The sequence below is a fragment of the Rhinolophus sinicus genome, chromosome 15 (assembly GCF_057876585.1).
Source record: "Rhinolophus sinicus isolate RSI-liver-muscle chromosome 15, RSI-T2T, whole genome shotgun sequence".
In the NCBI taxonomy this organism is placed as follows: Eukaryota; Metazoa; Chordata; class Mammalia; order Chiroptera; family Rhinolophidae; genus Rhinolophus; species Rhinolophus sinicus.
In genome coordinates, this window is record NC_142515.1 from 126,564,215 (window position 1) to 126,577,226 (window position 13,012).

General features: G+C 37.6%; 1 long non-coding RNA gene across 2 annotated transcripts in view; it reads left to right on the forward strand.

The window, feature by feature from the left end:
- Window positions 1-13,012, forward strand: part of LOC148755297 (uncharacterized) — a 568,457-nt gene that overhangs the window by 297,075 nt on the left and 258,370 nt on the right. The gene's annotated exons all lie outside the window — the stretch shown is intronic.

Here is a 13,012-nt window from a genome sequence, read left to right on the forward strand (position 1 = left end):
CTGACAGGCAGGAAGGGTCATGGCCAAAAGATGGCGGAAGGGTCTGTCTCGTTCGTCACTTACAATAACATTGAATTTGAAATTTTAACATTTAAGGTTTCTTAATAGCTCTCAAATCAAAAGAGTAACATTCAATTATTTTCTCCTGCATTTGACTGAGAGTACAGATATCTTTCTTAGCTCTGAATCTTGGCAAACACGAACTTGAATCTTTTTCCCCTTCACTTTGTTATATCCTGTTCCTTTTCCAGGGTCAACTTAAATGCCACTTCCTTAATTCCTAGGGTAGGTAGTGTTCCCCATCATATACACCCATACCAAAATGTATTTTTTGGCGGCATAAACTTCAACATACTTCCTTCAAATTAATTGCTTAACTGCGGTCTTTCTGCCTACATTGTAAGCTACAAGAAGGAATGGAGCACATCTGTTACATTAAGTATTCAGAATTTAGCACTTTACTAATTCAGAGTAGGTGATCAATAAATGTTTGTTGTATTGTCCCTAGTTGGATGCTCTCTCCTCATACATCTTTTCTCAGGACTTCTCTTTCCTTCCTGGCCCCAAATCACAATCCTACAGTATTTTTGTTTTTGTTTTTAGTTTAGACCAACTTATTCCAAAAACGTGTGCTACAAAAACTAATCTTAAAAGATATTCTAGGAAGCAAAAATGATTTCAGAGTTAAATAGGTTTGGGAAATGCTGTGTACTATCTGGTATTTTTAAAATAGAAAGCGTACATTAGCAGGTCAGAGGGTCTATGTTCTGAAATAAAGAAAACCACTTAACCTGATTTAACTCACCTTGTACAGTCTACAGGCTTGTTAGGCCATAGAGCCCATTCTTCATGATTTTTCTATAACATCTTAGTGAAGAAGTATGTCACAGAACACCACTTTGGAGAAAGGTTGAGTTAAACAACAACATTTATCTATGGATTTGGATTAAGGCCCTTCCTGAGCACACAGTATCAACCTGGATTCTAACCCCATTTCCACCATCAACTGACCATTCTACCTTAAACTATGAAAATTCATGAAACTTCTATGAAGACCAGTTTTTTCTCTTCTGTGGTATTATCTGACCTGCTATTGTGGGTTGACGGTTGGCCCCTCAACATTTTGTCTATGTTGGAACTCCCAGAATCTGTGAGTGTGACGTCATTTGGAAATAGGGTCTTCCTAGGCATAATTAAGTTCAGCATCTTGAGATGAGATCATCCTGGATTCTCCAGGTGGGTCCAGAATCCCATGGCAAGTGATTGTGTAAGATATGGAAGAAGAGCAAACATAGGCAAGGAGGAGAAGGTCATGTGAAAAAGGGCACAGAGATTAGAGTTACACAGTCACAAGCCAAAGAAAGCCGGGAGCAGGGCAAAGGAAGACGATCCCCTAGAGCAGCCAGAGGGAACATGGCCCTGCCACAGCTTCACTTTAGATTTCTGGCCTCCACAACTTAAAGAAAGTAAATTTCTACTGCCACCAAGTCTTTGGTAATTTGTTACAATAGTCTCAACATATCAATATTACTGCCTATGTTATAATGAGACGATCATAAGGCATGATGCATGTGAAAGTCATTAGTTTGGGATATTAAAATGAAGTATGAATATGGTTAATTTTTATTAATTAGTGAAGCTGGGAAAGCAAGGGACACTGGGTACTATTGATATTGGATGCTCAGGAAGTGAAAGGAGTATTGAAGAGGCAGTAAAAGTTTTGCCTACATTTTTTTCCTCCCAAGAGGAGTTTTCTTGGAGAAGAAAGTATATTTTTAGAGAAGCAATATTAACAGTAGACATAACATAATTTAAAATAAAACTCATTGAGTAACTAATAATTTCAGGTGTGTTACGTAAAGTCCATCGCTTAGTTCTTGCAGTTACCCAGAAAAATAGTATTTCTCTTCTTTCGTGGATGAGCAACGGTTTTATTATTAGTGGTAGTGTTTGTGTTCATAGTAATAACAGCAATATTAGTAGCAATTACTGCTTATTGAAAATCTGCATTATGATGATATACACCACCTGATTAAGCCTTCATATATATAGTTTCATGTAGAAACCTTAATTGTCAGATAAGAAAAATGAAACTCAGGTGAAATAGCTAGCCTACAGTCACACAGATGGCAAGTTCTAGAACTAGAATTTGAATAAGACTTGTGACCTTTCCATTGTATCATGACAAGTTTACCCCATGTTTACTTCTAAAGGAAAATCCATGTAGCTTATTATATAGGCTGGTATCAAAAATGGTGTAATTCCAGGAAGGGATCCTTGGTTTCTGAAGGAAGGTACCCATTTATGGAAAGCAAAGAGGTGGGGTGCAGAGGAACTGGAAAGACAAGGAATGGCCACATGCAGAGCCTCAGAGAGCCAGTGAACGAAAAATTCAAAGTGCGCTGGTAAAAATGGGCTGGGGAGTCTTATGCTTTTTGCACACAGAAAACACTCTATCCTTGATCACTGGTAACAAATTATTCTCATAATTGTACCAGCAAGCTGCAAGGAGAAGGGACGTTTTCTGCCACCATCAAATACTAGAAGAGAAAAATCTCAACAGCTGTCTTTCTTTCCAGGTTTATGATTTCCTCAAAAATCTCACTTTCTTTTTCATTCCTAGTGTGTTTATCCTGTTTTGATTTTTTTCTTTTTTAATCCACTATTTTCTTTTGAATTTCTTGGAGAAAATGACACAGATAATTTCACGTTAAATTTCTTACATTTTAGTTTGGAATTGAGTGCAAGTTTTTGCTTTTTAGTTTTTGGTCCTAATGAGCAACACCATGACCAAACTCAGTTTTGCAATTCTGTGTAATCCTTCGAGGAAGAGGAGTGTTGTGTTTATACAAATATGATTGCATACATTAAATAACTATGTTTTTGTTATTGCATTGGGGAAAAAGCTTATAATGCACCAAAATTAAGGCTATCAATCCTGCCTTCAGAAACTGAGTGACAAAATGCCCTATTTTCTGAGATCACAAATTCCTCACCTTTGTAACTCTGCCTCTAATTATTAGAATGTAATTTAAATACAAATTTAAAACAAACAAAATTCATCATGAAATAGGAATTGATGGAACTGTTTCTGTATATAAAGATTCTTTGTAAAAAACCATACTATTTGTTGATTATTTATCTCCTATTTATTTCTGAGGGGAATAGCACTTTTTTTCTTTGATACCACAATGAGGAAAAACAAGTGCTTTGTATAATTTGCTTCATTTAACACAATAGTTTTCTTCAAAATTGTGCTTATGCTCCATGTTTGTAACTCAGCACACCACTGTGGCTCGAAAAAGGATAACTGGGTGTATTCAGTGGGGGAAACTGTTATTTATTTATTTTTTTTATTTAACTGAAAAATCTTTTTGAAGTGTGGAATTGCCTGCTGGCCACTGACAAATTTTGACAATATTTCTAATTACTGTCTGTGGAAGAAAACCTGCCCCAGAGATATAACAAAAGATTGGCTTCCCACTGTTCTATGTATTGAATGGAATTACTGGCAGTGAAATAACTTCCTATTATCTTAATCTGAAAAACACGGTATTTTTCTCAATTTAACTTCAAAGATCTCAGCAGTGTCTGTATAACAATTTACATGTAAACTGCTTACGTGTGTCACTCTTTACTCTGATGATGAGGACACAAAAATCCACATATGGCTTTGAAAGTCACTTAAAAATTAGACTCACTCCAAATCTCTTCACCCTGCTAAATATTTCTTTCTTTGACTTTTCGATCCCCTAAACAAACACCTTTGGAAAATGAATTAGTTCTTTGGGCTTCAGTTATATCCTATTTTATAAAAAGACCATCTTAAACTAAGTTATTATTCAGACACGTTTCAGCTCCAAAGTTCTAGAAGACACAGTTGCAAATCATTCAAAACACTGTCAAACAGACATCAAAGAAATAGGAAGAAAAAGAGAGAAGTTTGTTTGTAGATTTACCCCTCCCTCCCCCTTCCTCGCTCCCCTCTCTCCCTTTCTTGCTAACTCAGTCCCTCTCTTCCCCTCACCCCCAAGAACCCCTCCCTGGCCAAGTGAACAGAAAAATCACTACATACAATAACTTTAAATAAATCTCATTACTGAATATATGTGCTATTATGTGATTTTGTCTGTTCCTTCCAGCAATACTTAAGCCTGCGTTTTGCCGTAGGATACATAATTTTAAAACATTACAAATAATTATGTTTCAATTATGTCTGCTATAATAGAAAATCTTCATTTCTTTGTCTTTTTAAGCACTTGAAAGTTAATTATTATAAGTATTTGACCTGCTTTGAAATTTTCTAAATTGTAAGAGGAACAGATATCATTGAAATAAAACATTTTTGTCATTATCAGTAGTAGTGACAGTACTATTAGTAAACAAAAATAATACCAACATTTACTGAATACTGTTTATGTTTGAGGTACTCTTCTGTTAGACATTTTATATAAGCAAATAATTTTTTTTTCATTAACTTACAAAAGAGGAGCCTCAGGTTAGCATGGTTAAATAACTTGTTCAAGATAATACGACAACCAAATTGCCTTAGAGCCCATGAGCAAAACCACCGTGTTAGAGAAACCAAGTGGAAAATAAGTTACCCACCGTACCATCAAGTGGGGACAACCTCTGTTCACATGTCCAGAGGAGATTCCGTGCTGAAGGCCACTGCTGTGCTGCTGTGAAGGCGATGTGAGGCCGTGTGGTGATGTATCCGGGGCCCTCTAGAGGGCATGTCCCTATCCCCAAAAGCTCACGTACTCAACAACCAAGTGGCCACGGAGACTATCATTAAGGTATCATTATTTGGGGTAAATAATGCTCTCTCTAGGACACTTATTTTAAATTCAGATAATACTTAGGATGGCTGAGTGTTAGATGGTTAATAGCTATTAATATTTTACAATTAATGTAGAAATGAAGTTAGCTACAATATATTGACCAATTTTTATGCACCAGACTCTATGCTGAGCGATCTGAGTGTAAGCTGTCATTTTTGCCTTTGTGTGTGCATGTGTCTGTCTGTATGTTTGTGTTTTTTTTCAGCCTATAAAATAACCAGTTTATGGAGAGAAATATCGAGTCTCAGAGTCTATTACTAATATGCCAAGTGTTTTTTGCCTGGCTGATGGCATGGTAGAAAGAAAATGTAACTTAGAGATAACTGAACTTGAATGTTTTTTTGCCAATTTCCAGATGAGAACTAGTAGAAGATGATTAATATCAATCTCCATATTAGTAAACTCCGGGTAGTAATATATAACTTAGGTTGTGTGAAAATATACTTAAAACCACACATATATTGCCTACAGAGAGTAAACAATTTTCCTGTATTGGTCAAGTTCAACTACTCTCTTTCCAAAAGGATGAGCAAATAGGTTTATCTTCCGAGTATACTGAGGAACTTTGTGGGAAAGGGTTACAGCCAGGTGGGGAGAATGGTGGTGGTGGTAGAGTATTTCCTCAAGAGTTAGTCTGAGTGAAAAATGATCATTGTAGTCATTTACTGTGCCTTCCCTGGGAAGAGATGCAGCATTCCAGAGTCACTAAACACAAGTACACCTTCAGTGTAGAGTCAGTTCGTGTGACCAGCGTGTGTGTCTGGGGCCCTGCTAGCTTTCTCACTTATGCAACAGGACACAGACTGAGACAACACAGTTTGACTGCTCACGCATCACACGCACTATGTGTCTTGAAATATTGAAGTCATATTGCTTCACCTGATTTGCTTCACCATGAGCATCAACATCAAGTAAAATGAGCTGGATCAATTCAGTGATAATCTCAAAGCTGTGTCAAAAGCACATTTTGCTGAAATGGAAATACTAATAAAACCAGGAACTCAGGAGTCCATTATCGTCCTCACCAAGCTGCAGATACATTTCCTCTCACTAGTCCCCATTCCCTGGTGGATTCAGACAATTTTTTACAACAGGGTTACAGTGAAGCACCCAGGACTACCTGCCAAGGAGGAGCGGGCACTTTGTCCAAGGGGCTTGGGCATCACATGAGGTCGTGGCGCATCTGTTTGGACTGTCTGGGCTGAGGTAGCAGATGCTGCTGCAAATGCATATTTAGAGAAACAACAACAAAAATAAAGAGAAAGCTACTTTTACAACAAACCCCCTTCAGTGCAGATTAGCAGGCTGCTGCCAAAGACTGCGGAGAGCTGTCTGCACGTCCCAAACATGATGGGGCAGCTCTGATGCATCCCAGATCCCCTTGGCCAGTTGGAAGGATTAGTGGAAAATAACTTTTTAATATAACTGATTCCTTGCAACATCATGACAGACAAAATGATATTCGTAACTGGTGTAACTTCTAGCCAATGGCAAACTTTGCTTTGTGGCTGTGTTCAACAAAACAGTTTGCAATCCAGGCTAACATTGAAAATTGCCAGATATTATTCCACATCTAGTCTTCATGGACCTCACCTTTCTAGACAGTTCATGTTCTGTATCTGGGTTATTTTAAACAGAGCATCACCCTATTTATCATTAGTGTTTAATCTGTCTCTCAGACTGTCTGTCTACCTGTCCGTCCACCCACCCACCCATCCACCCATCCACCCATCCATCCATCCATCCATCCGTCCGTCCATCCATCCATCCATCATGTCAGACATTAAACTGGTATGTAAGCTTATTTACATTTCATAGTTAGATTGACTCAAATTATGTATTTCAAAACAAGTTATTTAATGCATCATTACACTTTTCTTTGGGGCAGCAGGAGAGATAGTCAAAATAGGTTTTCATTAATGAGAACTATTCTAAGTAACTGTGGAAAATAGGGAGCCCTGGCTTTTTCTCAGGCAGATGCTAGATGCTCTGAGTATTAGGGTAAATTTACAAGTGTGTTTTCTTTGGTAATCCTTATTTATCTCAGTTATCCTGTTGTTTATTTAGTGTATCATCTGTCCTATGTTTTCCAGTTTTAACAGAGTATGAATTTGTATTAAAGGAAGCTTAGATGAGTTTGGGAATTCCAACTTTGTACTTTGAGCTTCTGTTATAATTTCAGTTGGTTGTATGTGAGATATATGTGCCCTAAACAGAGTTGTTATTTTAGCATGTAGTGAAATATGTAAGTTGAGCAGTGTCTTTTCACCCATAGCTCTTTATAGATACAAGGTAACGAAACCTCTTTTTCAAAAAGAGGGCAGAATACTTGCTGATAAAATGAAGTGCTCTCAGTTATACATGTCTAGAGACAGCTAATTCCTGATTCCCGGTGGTGGTGGGAGGTGTTTTCTGTTTGTTTTTTGGGGGACTTATTTTTATTTTATTAAGAAGAAAACTACCGAGAACCCCAGCCACCTGGTGGGCATTTCTGGTGGGAAAATGTCAAAAATCCAGTTATCACACCTGACCCTGCCATGCAGGTCCTTTCCTTCTTAGACCACAGAATTAAACCCCATTGTACTACTTACTGCTTATTTTTAGCACATCAGATCCTATGTTTTAATGGCCAAGTAAGAAATACACTTGAATGGAGCGTCATACACCGCCATAATGGGGAACGTTGAGCCCCTTGCTGATGCAGAGAGCCCCGTAAAGTATGGGGAGGGAGTATTTGCTGTAAAAAAAAAAAAAAAAAAAAAAATGGTTTTATAGTCAACAAGATGTGATGTTGGATAGACAAACTTAAATAAGGAGAAAAATGTCCCCAGAACTAATGTCCCCTCACCTTCATGATGACTGAGCCTGGACAATTTATCTAATAGCTTCAAATTATGTCCACCTGTTGGTAGGTTGCAGGAAGGTAGGCAGCCCCAGGGAAGCCCCTCATCAGTGGGTTGAAGTCAAGAGGGAATCCGATGGGCTGAGGTAACTTTGGATTTGTGCTGTTGTAAGAAGATTGGAAAATGAACCAGAAGCCTGCCTGGTAGCACTTAGCCAGTTGTGACCCAAGGATGAGAAAGGACCAGGCTGGACACCATCACACTCCTGTATGCTCAGCACACAGGGTTACACTGGCTGAGTTCAAGCCATGGTGATGCCTTTGTGGTCATTAAAACCACCCCTCTCCTTGAAACTGGGGATGACAGGGAGGGTGTAGGTGAAGGTGAAGAACAGGCCTGTCCAGAAGCCTGTGGCAAGAAGCCAGCACAGCCAGTAACCAGGATCCAAGAGGAAGGAGCTGGGCTGCCAACACACTCAGTTGTTAATTTCTGAAGAATACAGTGGAAAGGTGTTCCCTCAAAGTATTAGGATGTGCCTTTGCCTAAGAGATCGCAAAGCTGTCAACGTGCCAGTAAGCAGAGTGCCTTGGAAATGTGGGAAATTATAGATTACACATGTATGAAATATGAGGCGTGATCCAAAAATTTGGTGAATGTTTAAAGTTTATTACAGTAAGAGACACATTGCCACTAATCCCTCTCAAAATACTCGTGCTCACTTCGGACACACTTATCCCATAGTTCTTGCCGTTTTCTGAAGCAGTTCTAGAAGTCCTCTTCCGTGAGTGTCTTTAGCTGTGCTCTTGTGGCTACCCCAATATCCTGAATCATTTTGACTTTGGGGAAGAGCCAGAACTCACATGGTGCCAGACCCAGTGAATAAGGTGGATGAGGACGCACTGCAATGGTTTTATTTGACAGAAATTGCCATATACCAGAAGTGATGTGTGACATGGAGCATTGTCATGATGGAGGTTGAAAGCATTTACCCATTTCATGTTAATGGGTTGTTCATGATCCGTGATTTATGCCACACTTTAAAACATACCTTCTATCAACCGTAGCTCACACCCGACTGACAGCAACAAACAAGCTGAAACTTGTCACACACTGTTACTAAGGTTTGGCGCACCCTTTCCCATATTGAAGATCCCTGCCTTTCCATTGGATGGCACTCGACAGCAGCATTCACCGTACTTTTTGATCACCCCTTTATCATGTGACAAAAGGGGTTGAGCAGTGCTGTCAAGTTTACAAAGAATACTTCGAGTATTCTTGCTATAGTCATGTAGTTATGTATTGTATAAGGTAGGCTGTGTGTGTGTATTAGTAATGTTTTTTCTAATGTCGCCATAAATCATTTTCATGATAAGTTGCTCAAAATCAAAAGGGCATATTTAATGAAAAACTTAATCATTGAAATTCAGTCTTGCAAGGAAGTTGATGATTTGTGTAACATGACAAGATATTCATTGACATTAATCAACAAATATAGGGGCTGCACTGACAACATAAATATCAGGATAGTGATGGAAAAGCATCAGCCAGTACTTTAATATTAGTAATTGTTTACAGAAGATCAGAGCAATACTTTAGCCTGGCCTGCTCCAGAAGGTATATATACTGAATTAGCATTCTGTCTGCGTGATTTTTGGTATATATCAAGTGACTATTTTCCTAAATTAATTTTACTCATTTTCTATTCAAAGTTGTGTGTGTGTGTGTGTGTGTGTGTGTACAGAAATTGATGCAATAATCATGAATTAATTAACAGAACTTGCAAACAGTTTTATATCTGCAAACAGTTTTCCATTTTCCAATAGAAAACTAAACCATACAATTAATTCTAAGAATCATAGAATTTTTCCTATTCCAAATCATAGAATCAAAGCTTCACTTGCAGACAATCATTCTACCAAAGGTAAAACATCTGGCATTATTGTGTGCACTATCATAAATTCAATTAAAGTTTCACATTAGCATAATTTAGAATATATATATGTGTTTGCAGTGATAGTGCAAAAACATACATGGCAGAGGATGGCATTATAGTGAAAATCATGTTCTCATTAAATTGAAAAATTTGGAAGTGGTTTTGGTGAGCACATAATTCATAGTATTTTTCAAAACAAGTTATGGTGTTTTACCAGTCATAAAGAAAAAGCTTTAGTTGACAAAATGCATATATATTGTTGTATAAAATTCAGACTATGATTTTCGAAAGCATAGTTTAAATGTGATTTTGGTCAGCGTAGTTTAAAAACTGTGGAGCAACATGCACTCTCGTATATTGTTTGTAGAGTATAAAATAATCCAACTCCTTTGCAAAAAATTTGTTTGCAGTTTCCAATAATGTTAAACAAATGCCTCCTCTATGACCTAGCAATTCCATCCTGAGTGTATACCTAAGAAAAAGAGCACGTATAATATGTTCCCCAAAAGACACTCAAAATAATTTTTATAATAGTGGGCTGAAACAGCAAGCAACTTAAATGTGTGTCAACAAGAGAATAGGTAAAAAGAAAAAGGTAGTTTGTCATATATAGAAATTCCTTTCTGCAATTCTAAAAATGACGAGTGAATGATAAAAGTAACTGTATAGATGAATATCACAGACAACCCTGAATGAAGTGAGCCAAACATAAAAGAGAACATAAATATACACATAAAGGAATGTGATTTTATTGTTATGAAGCTCAAGAACAGAAAGCATTAGTCTATGGTGATACAAATAAATCAATAGTGTGTGCCTCAGGTTTGGAAGAGAAACTGACTAGGAGGCAGAGGGGGTGATGGGGACATCCTGAATTTTGATGTTGGGGAGGGTACTCGTTGGGGTTGCTCAGTCAGCACTGAGCTATACAATTAATATTTGCAGATTTTCTTGTAAGCAAGTTATTCCTCATAAAAAGAAAATACTAACTGCTCGATAAATATTAGTTATATTAAAAATGCACACATATTATCTAATCAAAACAACACATGTTCTACTAGAAACTTTCTAATGGGTTTGTTATCCTTTAAAATAATACCAAACCCCCAAAAGTGTCCTGACATGGACAGAACGTTAGTCACCCTCTTTCTGTATGTTATCATTTGCAATGGCTAGATTCCATGAGATAATCATATTACATATATTTTAGTTGTGAGAAAATTAAGGCTCAGAGAAGAGAAATGAGTTGTCAAAAGCTGCACGGTATTTGGTGTCAGGCAGGAAGGATGGACTCCAAAATATTTCCACTAATCCATGATCAATGTGTTTCTTTTAAATTGATTGATTGTTCGATTGATTAATGTACTTAACAAAAAGCATTTATTTGAGGACTACAAGATACCATTCTTTACTCTGAGCTGCAGAGTTACAAAGATGCCAAAATAGAATTATTTCCTAGGAGAAGCTCTCAGTCTATTGAAGAACATAGAATGAATTACAATGTAAGGTGAGAGTTTTATGGTAGGGGTTTAGACAAAGATTATGGGTGCATATCGAAGGACTGGCTAGTCTTTCTAGCAAGTAGGGTTTGGGACAGAAACAATGATTAAATAATATATTTTTCATCTCCGTATTATTTTTTATTTCCCTGAGGTGTAGTATAGACATTGAAGACTGCCTGAAACGTGTATGTGTACTTAAAAGAATAATTATAAAGAAAATACCTATCTAACTACTACCCAAGTTCAAAACTAATGTTGAAGAAAACCTCAAAAGTCCCTAGGATCCCAGACCTTATATTAACTCTTGTAAAAATCTTTCTTTTTTATAGTAGTTTTAATATCTATACATCACGAAAAATATGGGTTTCCTTGCCCTGTGTTTGAACATTTCACAGACGCCATCCCACAGTGACATAACGATGTCATTTTGCTAGACATTGCCATGTAATTTGTGGTTAGCCCCATGGAAGTGCCCACCAGCGTCCCCTTGCATAACTGGAATGGCCTTGAGAGCCACAAAGGAATTCCTTCTCCCTGCTTTCTGGTGAAGGTACAGGTGAGATAAATACAGTATCACCGTGAATTATCATCATTACCATCCAGGAGGATTTGTTGGGACTATACCCGGCCCCAAGAAAGAGGCAGCCTGTAGTGCAGACAATTTGCAGTCTTGGGTTAAAAGAGACAGTTGTGTGCTGTGGAGAAAGTCACCATCTTAATTCCCAAACGATTGACCTGAATGAACTAGGTGCAGTGACCTGAATAACAGTGGAGGCACTGAGCCCTTGCTATGCACCAAACAATTTTAAGTTCTTTACATTTTATAAGTGTGTAACCCCATGTGTAACTTACAGTCTTCAGCTTTCGTCCTCAATCCATGCATAGTTTCTCGACAAAGAGGAGTAAACCGAACGTCTTTTCTCTTTTGGGGCCAGCACAGCCTTTGTCACCACTCACTGCTTTGGTCTGAAGGTGTGTGAGCCCATGGCAATTCACTGAAGAAAGACAGGTGGAGAGGTAGTTAGCCATGCGAAACCATATCAAACAGCATGATGCCCTCCAAGTTCTCTCTTCACTTTCCATAGGGACACACACACACACACACACACACACACACACACACACACAGCCTTCACTGACCGATACAAAACTGTAGTTGTATCTGACATTTGACTGAATTTGTTAAAATTCATATAATTGCCTCACTCAGACTTTAGAAGGGTATCCATCGACTCAGTAGAGGTCCTGCCTTTTTAAAAAACAGTGAAAAATCTCGAGATAAATTTTAATTTTAAAATGCCATTATTATTATTAAAATTTCTCTAGGCCTGGAAAGACCCTAACTACAGTAGACAGATTGCCATATGTGTTAAAATATCTTTGCTAGGAATTAAGTATTTGTGAATCTAAAAGACAAGCGGAAATATAATTGGCCCATGAAAAAATGTTACGCATAATAGCTAAGGAGATGATAATGAATAATGTATGTGTTGTTATTTAAATAACTACTTGTATTTGAGTTTCTCATATGTGCCCGGTTCAGAAGGGGAAGATAGGACATTATAAAAGCCATACATTAACATAAAATTATGTTATGAATAATTGGTTCTTTTGAAGATTCATTTCAGTTGGTGATGAAACTACTCTGAAGACATGAAGGGATTCTTGAGCTCTTCAACCACAAATAAGATATCCCGAACATTTAACCTTAATGTGTGGTATGGTTTTTTTTTGTTTTTTTTTGTGGGGTGGGGGTTTGGTTTCTTGTTTCAGTTAAATTTTATGCACACTACCTGGGCACCTAAATGGAGCAGAAGTCAGCATAAGAGCTGGGATCCTAGAAACTTCTGAGGTTTTTCCAACATTTTTTAACTTGGGTCATAGGTAGGT